Genomic DNA, 12705 nt, shown 5'->3' with positions numbered 1-12705 from the left:
TATATCAACTAGAACATCCTTTTCCACATGCTCACTAAAAATATTCCTATTTGGGTTGAAATATGGATAGTAAAACTTTCAACTGACTAGTGATTTCAGTTGCTTCCATTTTTGGTATCTAATCTGAGGTTGCCTTTAGAGGGCAGTGGTTTTTCACTTTTCCAATAAATACTGAGACCCTACCTTTAGTTATTCCCTTGGAAGAGTTTAAAATTGAACATACAGGATCACCAGTGCCTGCTTAAAAACTTGATATAGCTATGTGGAAATACACAAACAGAAAGCAGAACGCAGTGGCATTTCTGATTATGCTGGGACAGAAGCTGGTCTTACTAAAATGGTAAGGTATTTCAAAACCACCTGTCTCCCAAAAAGCACAAAACAGACACTTCTTACTTCGCCTTCAGCTTTTGTCAAATTAGGTAAGTTAAAAGCACAGAAGTTTTTTCCATGCAGGCAGATAGGATGAAAAAAGATGCTACCACTTGCTGAGAAACCAGAGGAGAGAGCTAGAGTCTTCCCTGCTTCTGGACTGGGGTTGAGGAGGAGGCAGAACATGCTGAGATGCCAAAGGCACCAAAGTGCAAAAACCCTTCCAGCCCTTTTGTCCATATCACTTCCTGACAGTAAATTGCTGGGACCTTTGCAGGCAGGTGGCAGGCACCTGGCACCTTCACTTCCACAGCAATCTGGCAGTATAATGTTTTTCAAAAATGTAATTTTCATTTGAAAGGTCATGCCAGCAGAAAAGTTCTCCAACAGCTAGCAGTGCAGATTTTCACTTTTACTTTTAGAAACCCATTTCCAAATTCCTTTTAAATTTTTTTATAAAAGGTAATGAACTCTTATTCTACACTAGAACTGGAAAGAGGTGAATGTTCTCTTGTTCCCTTTTGTCTTTAAATAACATATCATTTGCATGTCAATAGTCTTTAGTAGATCCACTTTGTACATCATTTGCATGCCTTTGACTGTATGACAATTAACAAATTAGTATCTGCATATGATGTATCTTTCTGGGAAATGGTAAGAGGTCAGTGAGAAGCTTTACCATATTCATCATCTTCATTGGCATTTCGGGAGAAGCAATTTCAGCGGCTCCACTAAATTTATTACTACACTCTGTCAAGGGATTCAGATCTTGACAGTTTACCCTTGGATGTTCTGATAGTAGAAATATGGTGGACCATAAAAAATGCAAGACTTTTAAAGACATTAGTCAAGAAACTCATTGTGAATTCCATTGTAAAGAATTTTGGAGGGAAGCATGACTCGGGAGTCTAAATATAGCCTTTCAAATGCCAGTAGCAAATACACCAGTGAACCTGAGAACATCAGTCAGGAGGAAGAGTTGTGGCCCGAATACACGATTTGCACAGGTGCTAATTTTTCTTCCACCAAACCCTGTAGAGGGATTTTTAAAGGACTGAGGACATATGTTACCATTGTCCGGGTTGGACAACCCAGGCCTGTTAGCTGAAGCTGCAGAGCAGTTTTAAATTGTCCTGGGATCAAGCAGTGGGAGAAGGAAAACAAGCTATGCACAAAGAAGAAGCCAGGTGCAGAGCAAGTCCTGGGAACCGTGAAATCAACACACTCTCATCGGCACACTCTGATCAGGCACCTGCAGCATGCCCACCGATCAGCGACACAGACCCCCACGTGGCCCAGAGACTTTTATCCAATCACCTGTGTGTAAAGTCGGGTGAGCGGTCGGTTTAAGTTATAAATATGACCTGTTTGTTTAATAAAGGGAGCACGGCATGTAGCCATATTGGTGTGATTGTCGTGACTTGGCCGACTCTCCACGGGGGACCTTCTTTGTCTGGCGCCTGAACAGGGACCCATTTATTCACTTAAATGAGGTTCGCTTAAATGTGGTTTAGCTTAAATGCTGTTCGCTTAAATGCGGAAGTCTCCGTGCATCAGACCCGAAGGGAAGTTGTCCGATTAGGGAGCTGGAGGTGGGAGGCGGGCGGAACCTGAAAGGTGAAAAGTGGAGTCCAGAGTTTGGTGTAGAGCTGCAGATCACACCCCTGCCGGAGGTAAGACCATGATGAATAAAACGCAGCAGGGCTCTCCGTTAATTTCCTCTCTGAGAGGGGGGGGGGCACTAACGAAGACTGTGACAAGTGCGGAAGGGCTCGCCGCTGATACCCTTTCTGTGAGAGGGGGGAGCTCTCAGGAAGACCACGATGGAATTAGACGCGGCAATTAAACTTTTAACTAGTATCCTCTTTAAGAGAGGGGAGAGCATTAAAAAGCAGAAGTGGAGGCTTTAGTTCGCTGGGCACAAAGAAAGGATAAGATTCCCAAGCCTGCATTACTGTTAGTATTACGGAATGAAGTGGGAAATTGTCTCTGGGAAAACCCTTATGAATTTGGGTAGTTTTTATTGGTCTCTTCCTTCATTCTGGCATTTCAAGACAAGAAATGCTGTGCAGTCAAGAATCCACCACACACAGATGTTGTGTCCTTGGAAACAAGGTCTAATACAGATTCTTGCATCACCTACGCATATAAATCCACTGATGCGCCACTAACTGGTGATAAGGGTGTATGTGTCAAACCCCACCCAAGTGGGACAGAAAGAACACAACAGAGTCCAGTTGGAAGGGACCTACAACGATCATCTAGTCCAACTGTCTGATGACTTCAGGGCTGACCAAAAGATAAAGCATGTCGTTAAGAGCATTGTCTGAAAGCCTCATAAACACTGACAGCTTGGAACATTGACCACCTCTCTAGGAAGCCTGTTCCAGTGTTTGATGATGATCATATTGGTAAATAAATGTTTCCTAATGCCCAGTCTAAATCTCCCCTGGTGTGGTTTTAAACCATTCCCATGCATCTTATTGCTGGATCCCAAGGAGAAAAGATCAGCACCTCCCTTTCCACGACCCCTCCTCAGGAAGCTGTAGAAAGCAGTGAGGTCACCCCTCAGCATCCTTTTCTCCGAACTAGACAAACCCAGATTCCTTAGCTGCTGCTCACAGGACATTCCTTCAGCCCTTTCACCAGCTCTGTTGCTGTTCTCTGGATGCAAAAGAAGAGGACCTTCATTTCCTTTCAAAGATTTGCTTAGAGTTTACTAGAGGACAGCAGCTTTACTCTGTGCCAGTTTAGAGAAAAGTTTAGAACTTTACTCTGTGCCAGTTTACAGTCCAGCTTCTGAAAGAGTATTCAACCCTTCTGTGAGGTTGGTGGGGCCCTGCCTTCTTGGCTCATGTTTGCTATCATATCTCAAAACTTGCACAATCCAACACAGTCAATGCCATCTAGTGCCTGTCCCTCCTCCAGTGTTCACATGTAGTCCTTCTCATCCATGACCTGATGACAAATGCATTTTTCATTTTTCTCCACTATGCTTCAAACAAACAACACCCTAATGACCAGCACTGGTCTGTGTCAGTCCTATTGCCTCAGTCCTCACACTGCCCATCAAGTGATTAATTTAACCTTTAATATGGCCTAGGAAGGAGAGGACTGTTGACTTTTCTTTATCCTACAAGACACTCTCTTCTTCTCCTGCTTTATCTACCCAATCGGTAGTGCTGCTGGAAGCCCTGTTTGTGTCACCACCAGCCTGTAGGCATCCTTCAGGCCTGTGCAGGATGGTGCTGCTTGCAGAGCTCCAGGCGTTGCACAGGAAGGCACCCATGCTGCAGGATGGGGCTCAGCCCTCTGCCTTATTGCTGCTCCGGCCTGATTCCTGGTGTGGTTTTCAGATACAGACAATGTGGCCTCGCTCAAAGTTTCGTCCTCATTGCCCCTATTTCTTTTTTTAATCTTTTTTTTCAGCTTGACATGTACCCTGCAGCTTCCAGAGATCACAGATACCTGCCTCTTTCCCGTCAGGGACTTGTATAATCCTCATGGGGTTGATGGAGTACCTGGTCATGGTCCTCACTCCCTCTCCTTCCTGTTTCAAAGTGGCAACGTGTGGGTTGTAAGGCAACAAAATTCCTGCCTGCAGCGGTGATACTAGAGGGCACGGCAGTACCCATGCTATGGCTGGCTGACAAATTCACAGTTTCCACTGGGAAGTTTTCCCAGTTTGCTTTTACATAAAATGTAGCTCCTGAAACTGAATTTGCAAAATTACTGAAAAGCAGAAGGGTTTGCATGGAATGAAAATTGTGTCAACAGTTTAACAGGCTGCTTCTGAAAATGTGGCTTTTCATTTATTTGCCCTCTACGTCCATGTGTCAGGTACAAACACAGCTCTCTTCTGATTATGAGCTTGCTCTGATTTTTCCTAGTTGTAGAATTTTATGTTTCTTTGGCAGAAAGACCTTTTTTATTAACTTGTTTTCTTTGGTATTTTTTGCTGTTTCTGGGATGAAGGTCATGCTCTCTACAGGTAGAGTCTGGGATCAAAACAAGGTGTTGTATGTTTGACAACAAATGTGTCAGTGGAGTGTCAAAGCACATAAAAGTAATGGTCTGGGAAGTGCTGGCTCCTACCCTAGGGGCCATATAATCTAAAGACTTGGTTTCTTGGGAGAAGTGACTGTATATAATCTGTGAACTGATGTCATCCTTGTTACTCCAAGCAAAATGTCATCTAGAAGCTGAATAAAGGTGATCTCTAAGACACATTGCTTGCTAGTAAGCATAGTTACTGAACTCACTGCACAAATTACTGGGAAGTAATTTTTTGTTATAGACAAGAAAGCGAAAAAGAGATCTAAAAAATAAAATAGAATCAGAATGTCACTTTCTCAAGGGGGTCAGCATCAATCCCTACCCCACATCCAGCTGCAGAGCAAGTCATGGCTCTTTCAGAGAACAAACGAGTGTTGCTTATCTCACCTAAATTTAAGTGACGGGCTGGGGTCCCTCATAGTCAATAGGAAGGCACAGGAACTTACAGAAAGTTTCTCTGTGTGGTGAGTAGGCTTCTAACCTAGACACTTTGATGGGAATATATGCCTAACTTCTTATGCAGAAAAACCCAATCCACAAAACATTGTGTAATGGAATTTTTTTCTGATATCTTCACACCATCTTTCTTATCATATAAAGTTTGCTATGAAAATGTCTGGAGATCTCCGTGCTGCACCCTGCAGCCAAAGATAAGACAATTTTGAAGGAAACAAATTTTCCAACATCTCATTACAACTGCAAAATGAACAGAAATGCATCAACTTTCTGCATCTCCTTCAGACATTTCTGTGTTTAGCAAGGTGAGTTCTAATGCAGAAAAATGCTGATTATTATTCTTCCCCATCTATGATCTTATAACCTTGCACCAGGAGGAAAGATGAGCCAATACTGGAACATGACCTAGAAAACATTTGCTTGTATTTATCGGTCCAGCAAAACAAAGTTTTGTAATCAATGCAATGGTGTTTCTCTACATCCAGCCATTTTTCCTCTATGTTTAAAACTACATTTCCAGGATAATCTTCACTATGAGAATAGTGAAATTTTGCGGTTTGTGACGTAGCCAAATAGTTTAAGGTAGTGAAACATAAAAAGAAAGACCTCCATGCCTTGTTTGGTTCTGATACTACATTTTTTGGGGGGATTGTGAGTTTGGAGAACAGACTGTAATTTGTTGGAAGGACTGGATTTGGTCATCGTTGGGGGAAAAAATGGCATCTTCTACAAGAGTTCAGAGAGTAAAATTAAGGGATAATGGAGTATCTTGCTAGAGATGACCCTGATATCCTGGAGGACAGCTGGAGCAATTGTAGGAAGCCCCCCTTCAGACACGCAGAGGATGAGGATGCACAGAAAGGTTGAAGGTAAGTAGGAGGAGGGGACTTGTGGAAAGTTGGGTGTGTTAGTGAATTCCAGCTGGCTTATGCTGGATTTCATAAGTAAGATACAGTTTTGATCAAACGTTCATGGATTCTCATAAGCCTCTGACTGCAGTATCCATCATATCACACGCCAATGACAGCTAGCCTTCTGCTTTGGGGCTTGCATGAGTGTTCACACAGGAAAAGTGAAGAAAGTCTGCAGCAGCCCGGCCACTTGTTTGAGGACTTTTGGCTGGTGGTAAATGGAAGGAGTCTGACAACAGGTGCCTTATCCTGAGCTCTTCAGGCAGCAAGGATCAGCTGGCGAGTGACACCAGAAGGCTGAAGGCAAACAATCCACAGCCTGTGCTACTCAACCATTCTGAGCATCCCTTGCTCTTTGATAAGAAGGGAAGATTTGCACTTTTTGGTGAAATTAGCTTGTAGGAAACAAATCTTTGTTTGTTAAATGCATGACACATCAGTTGTTTGTACATGCATCTAATTAGCAGAGGATTTGAAGATGCCTCTGGGGGCAGCCAGAGGGTAGGGGAGGCATCACATTCTGCTTTCTTTGTCAAAACCATGTCATTTATGTTAAACGCCTTATTAGCCAGAGTCTGACTTTCTGACATGCAAAAATACATCCCTTTGAAACTAAACTGTCCGGATTATGTAAGACCCAAGACACATTTCTTCCAGCCTTGGAATGGATTAGTCTCCGACTGAGTTACCAGCTCAGTGAACACTGACATATTTTTTGTTTGATAGCGCTGCATATTTAGCTGCTGAGCAAACTGAGATCACTTTTTTTTTCTTCTTTTCCCCCTCTGGATGCATTGCCAAGGTGCAGCCAAGCAGCCCAGCATTTCTGTCAGGTATTTTATAGAAGAATATGAATATGTTATATTTTCCATGTATTCAGCTGAATTCAGCCTCCTTAGTTTAAAATCCTACGCAGTCTTTTAATCGGACATGTGCAAACACTCCATTTTAATTGAGGACTTGTATTTTTCAAGTGTCTTTTCCTACCTCAGCCAAATTTTACTTACATGAAAAGCACTCTCAATAATCAACTCTTTGCATAGCCTGCAGCACACGCTAAGAGCTCTCATGCAGAATTGCCATGCACAGTGCACTCATGCCATGCCTATGCATGACCTATGCAAGGTCCATCCAGTTTGTCCATCCTGTGTCCCCATGTCTCAGTATCTTCTAAAGATGGACTGTCTGATATGTGCATGAACATAACCGACAGTCTTCCAGAGTTGAAAGATTTTGCAACCTCTTTTCTGCTGGGAAACTGTAAAGGGGGTTCACTGCCATAGAGAGCAGCTATTGCAGGTCCCACTGATAGCTGCATTTGAACAGGAGCCAGGGGAGGAGTGTGCAGAGGAGCCAGAATAGGAGTGTGGAAAAGGGTGCTTTGAAACACCAGTCACCTTTGAGAACACAGGCGCACAGAGATTAGGGTCATCCAGGAAACAAAGAGGTGAATATGTGCTGTGGAAAACTCATCAGAAAGACCTAGACAGGCTCGCAGAAGTTATTCATAGCACTGCTGTAGTCAGAGAGGCTATCGCACATGAAGGACGAGCACTTTGCAAACAGGACATATGAGGAGATCCTCCAATCAACATATCACTGGTAACATACCTTCCAGCACCTTCCATCTGTGGATCTCTGGGTGCAGTCAGATAGCATTAATTTATCCTGAGACTCTCTAGAAGTAAGGCTGATTTACTTCACTCCTGTCCATGTGCTTGTTCTAGTGCAAAGTGGGGCAGAATATTACCATGACTGTGAGATTTTGCTTCCTTTGGATCAGGCTCAGAAGATGGTGGGAAATAAACGAATAAAAATCAGCAAGCATGAAGGAGCTCTGGAGCAGTGCAGTTATGGTTGAAACCACATAGAACAGACACAGATTTTGGGTGATGTGAAAGGCAAAAGTGACATTTCACTAAGTGATATCGGTAAAAATTTTTGATTACTCCAATGATTCTCCAGCTCACTGCAAACAGTTGTGCTAGCTCCGGATGTCTGGTTCACACCAAATTACTGAGCAAATAACAAGTCACAAAATATAAAGAGAAATGAATGTAATATCAAACATCTCAGAGACAAAGAATGCCAAAAGACACGGTTGCCCTCAGAAAATCAGCTCTTCTCTAGTTTACCGACCTGGCAGTCTTTATTCAGTCTTTCTTGTCTTTGTATAGAAAGAAAGAGAGAATGAATATATGGATAATTAAAAGATAGGGCTGAATTTGCACTGAAATGAACCATCATAACTGTAGGAATTCCTGATTTTTTCAATGTGCCTAAAATACCTTCTTTGAATAATACTTGTGTTAATCTTATTTTTATTTTTAATGTATTTAATTCTGAAAAATTATTTAAACTCCAGAGATGCCTTGAAAGAAGTCACAGACAATTATATGTTCCTGCTTAATATTCAGAAGAAAGAGAAAAGAAGCTGTTAAAACTATCCCTGGTCTGTGCCAGAGCTCCAAATGTCTTCTCTGAGAGCTAATTACATCTTGGCATATGGAGTCCTGGCAAAAGTGTTGCAATAAAAATAGAGGACAAGAAAAGAACTAATTCTCTCCATTTAAAAAATAATTCATAGAGCAAAACTACTTGGACTCCTGCTGCTTGCAAGCTGTTAATATAGAGCAGAGAGGAACGTTTCCTAATTTAGTATGGACTTTCTTCTAAGACATGCCAATTCTTCAGAGGCTGGGGGAGAGCTAGAGTAGCAGATATGTCCAGAATATCAGAATTATAATTGTTTTTTCAGTCTCTGCTGCCTATCAGCAGAGACACTGGCAAGTAATTCAATTAAAACAAGCATCTCTTATTTGGAGACTTGAACCCTAACAAGAAAATTCGAGCTCCAATGAAGAAAATGGAAGTTTCCCATCAGTTTCACTGAAACCAGGATTAAAAGAATTGCCCTTGATTTCAGAAATCATTGATGGGCAAGAAGGAAATTTGAAGTATATGCTTAAAACTATAAAATATTAATTAAGTCCCACTGACTTTAATATGGGATATTATATTGGGAGCGTAACTGTCAGACACTTCAGGGAGATTCATCTCATCTACCTTTAGATTTCTACCATAGAGATGTCTGTGTCTCTCCTACTCAGTCTTCACGCTTTTATAGTCACAGAGAGAAGTAAGAAGCTTAAAGATGTGAGTAATACACTTTTGGTGTTCATGACAAAGTGCCTGTTTCTCCAGATTAACTAGAAAAGGACCCCCAGGCTACAGCCGCGCTATTAAGTTAACGGTGTTTCTCCACACAGGTTGTGGAAATTGTTCCTGGTGCATTTTCTGTCAGGGACCTATGAACATGGTCCCAAGTTGTCCAGAGACACAGCTGAGAGGCTAACAGAAGCCAGGCTGGTTCCCCACAGATACTACGGATACAGCTACTGTATGTCAAAGGGGAGAGATTTTGTTCCTACAGAAGTGGGTGAGCTGTGCTTTTTGTCAGGTAGCAGGGATGCAGACATAGCCTAGGAGACTTGGTCCAGTTTACAGGTTTGTAGATGTCTGCTTTCAGCCATGTGAATGGCTTTTGTACATCTGAGCATAGCTGAAATTCTTTTTTTCTACCTTATACAAAAATTATTTTATGGCACAAAATTTCTGTGATGGCAGGGGAAAACATGGCCCATAGCACCATGTGTTGTTGAGTGAGATTAAGAAGTAAGTACCATCAGCAGCAGCAGAACTGAATTTCCTTGCAATTTTGATGCAATATGCATCTTCTCTGAGCCTGGCCTGGCAGGCATGAATCTAGAAAATCTAGAAAACAAGTTTAACTTATACTTGTAAACAAAGGTACTGTGCAACCCTTGGTCTGCATTGCTTAGAGCAAATGGGAACCCCATCGCGTGCTCAGTGCTTGGCTGCATGAGTATGTCCAGTGTTTATCTTACTATGTCTGGCTTTTATACAATAGCAATGTAATTAGCATTTTGACATTCACATAGAAGGAAGGAGAGTTACAGCTACATAGATACTATGTCACCTGAACATTTCTCAGATTTCTTACACTTTGTGCCTTTTTGTGCTCAAGTATTTTTCTTCTGGGATTTATTTAAAAGAAAGCTAATCTTGGAACACTTTGGGTATGTGTTTGTGAAATTCAGTTTGACGTAGAATAGAAATATATTACTTTACCTAAGACCATGGAGAAAGTCAGCTTCAGTCATGCCAATCCCAGATCAGTTTAGAAAGAGTGTGATTTTTCTAGAGTCTGAGTATATAGGCTACGTAAAGGATAAAGAGAACATTTTGATCATCCAAACAATTTTATAGGGGATGTTTTCAGAATCAGCCAAGAGATTGTAATCCTAGTGCCACTGAAATAAAAAATGACAGGACTTCAAATCACCAGGACTATTTAAGAATTTTAATTAGATTGCATGTTAATAGTTTTTACTGATGTCTCTTTTCACCAGGAGTCAGTTGGGGAAAATACTCATGCAAATTTAAACTTTTTTCACGATATATAATGAAAATATATGATGCAAGTATGTTAATTTTCATTTTAAAGCAAAACAAAATTTACATTTCAGTAAACTATTATTGACTGTGCTCTTAGTGGCTAGACAAAGTCCTGTTAACAATTACTACCTTTGCTAGTTCAGGTTTTGATCTAGTTTTGATCAATTACACAGCATTTTTTCATGAGATTCTAGATTCATTTAGACTAAAATGAAGAGGTAGAGTCATACCTGTTATGCTTGAACTTAAGGAGGTGTGTACTTTATTTAGTTTAACATCTTCTGCATTAATGGGGATGGCATGATATCTAAGAACACTGCCCTGGGGAAAACATCAAGAAACTAGTCCCTTGTATTGATTACACACACAAAAAATATTCTAATTTACTACAATTGTATCAAGATCATATTACTTCTACAGCTTCACCTTGTATTTCATTATCAAGGACAATTGTAGCAAACAATCAAAACATTCTCATTTATGCTAATGTTTTCTTTTTATTTTTTCATTTAGCAAACAGGGTTGTACTAATCTTCCTCAGCAACAGGAACACTTTGGTCTATTAATAGAACTAGATGTTCAATGTTCAGCTATCAAATGATGTTAAGCGTATTTCTTATTCCAGAATTAAACAGTAATAAAAAGGAACAGAGGGTAAAACTTAATAATAAAAAAAAGAATTAGATTTGCACTAACACAATGACTGAAAATGATGAGCTTTGCGAACATTTCATAGATACTTAGTGGTTTCTCCCATCTTTGCAAAGCATAGGTAATAGGGCACCAGTCAAAGTCAGAGAATGAAATGCATGCACTTGATTCACAAATCAATGCATCAGGTTTTCATGAGAGCTGCATATGGTCATTCAGGAAAAAGAAGGGTGGCCAGCCATGCTTCTGAAAGAGTTAGCAGCACAGACTGAGCGTGGTTTGAACTTGGAAAATCAGACACTGCAGTGAGAGCCCTAGACCCAGCCTCCACATGGGACCCCACAGGCGTTGCTGAAACACTTGTTGGCAGTCTGTAAGCAGCTCCTTAAAGAGCTGACAGACCACCACAGGCCCTCTGATCCAGCAGGTAAAAGTGCATCCAGACCCAGTGACTATAAACAGAAACTGCACTGCCAGGAATGGAAAAATGAAGCTGATGTTTAACTAAGAGGGCAATTAACCATCACAACTTTATGATAAATCAGATAAAGTCTTCACCATTTCAGGTGTTTAGACCATAGCTGAAGGCCTTCCACTATGAAAATTATAGGTCTACTCTAAGTTAAGTTATGGTTCATGCTGTGGCTTGTGATATGATATTAACAGCAAAACAATTGACCCCTTCCCTATGTACACATTGAGGTACTTGCTTCATTTCTGAGATGATTTAAGGTCCCCTATAATCTTAATTTAATCCTTTGCCCTGCTATCCTACTTCCTACCAATGATTCCTCTTAAAAACCATCATGATCTTAAACTCCCTGGTGGCACAGATGAACCCTACTGCTCTTCTGCAGTCTGTTGCAGACGCCCGTTCCATGGGCAGAGCAGGAGAGGAAATAAATTACATTTAAACAGGGGGAATTGGGTTTGTGGATAGAGGTCAGGTCAGTCAGGTTATGATTCTCGGAAAGCCATTGAGTCCTCCTACCGGAGTCGTCTTGGATTATTTAATCTAAAGACCAAGAGAGAGACTGGGTGTGAAAAAGGAACTGGGTCACTACTGATGGTGACAGGCCAGGGTTATGTGTCACTTGTGAGTTAGAAGCTAGACTGTCAGAAACTTAGGCTGTCAGTGAAGCTTGAAGACATCTCATCTTGTTGAGAGCAAAATTAGGGTTGTTGTGCATGGTGTTCGGAAATAGCACAGTATGTAAATGCAATTAAACCAGCATCACTGATGACTCTGAAAGACTATGCCAGCAGAATAAGCCTTGGCAAAGCTGTGGCTGGCTCTGAGCCTCCCCCTTCCACTTCCCCTGTGGAGCAGTTGCTCCCTAGCGAATGAGACGTGAACCGTAAACACTGTCTTTTGCCTTTCTCATGTGGGTTTTTAGACTGCATCCCACTGTGGCCCCGCTGTGAAGACCTTCCTGTGCCCACCCACCCACCATTGGGTAAGTCTGGTGTCTGGTTCCAGCACCTCCACAGGATCCCCCAGAGCCACAGGACTTAGAGAAATGAGGGCACAGAGACCCATTTCAGTTCCTCAAGTTCAGAACAGCTATACCAAAGCTTTTTTCTCAGCTGTTTGCCTAACATGCCTTTAAAAGCAGCATCTATCGCTCTGTTGTTTCCTAGCTGTAGGCTAAGGCATCACCATTTTTCTACCCTCAGTGAGCAGAAAATACTGCTTATCCCTTCCTCAGCAACCTCGCTCGTATGCCATGACTCCAAAAAGCCACACTTTCCCACTAGTTGCAGTTGATTGTTTCTCTGA

Source organism: Falco naumanni, chromosome 3, assembly GCF_017639655.2.
Source record: "Falco naumanni isolate bFalNau1 chromosome 3, bFalNau1.pat, whole genome shotgun sequence".
NCBI lineage: Eukaryota > Metazoa > Chordata > Aves > Falconiformes > Falconidae > Falco > Falco naumanni.
This window is presented reverse-complemented; position numbering follows the sequence as displayed.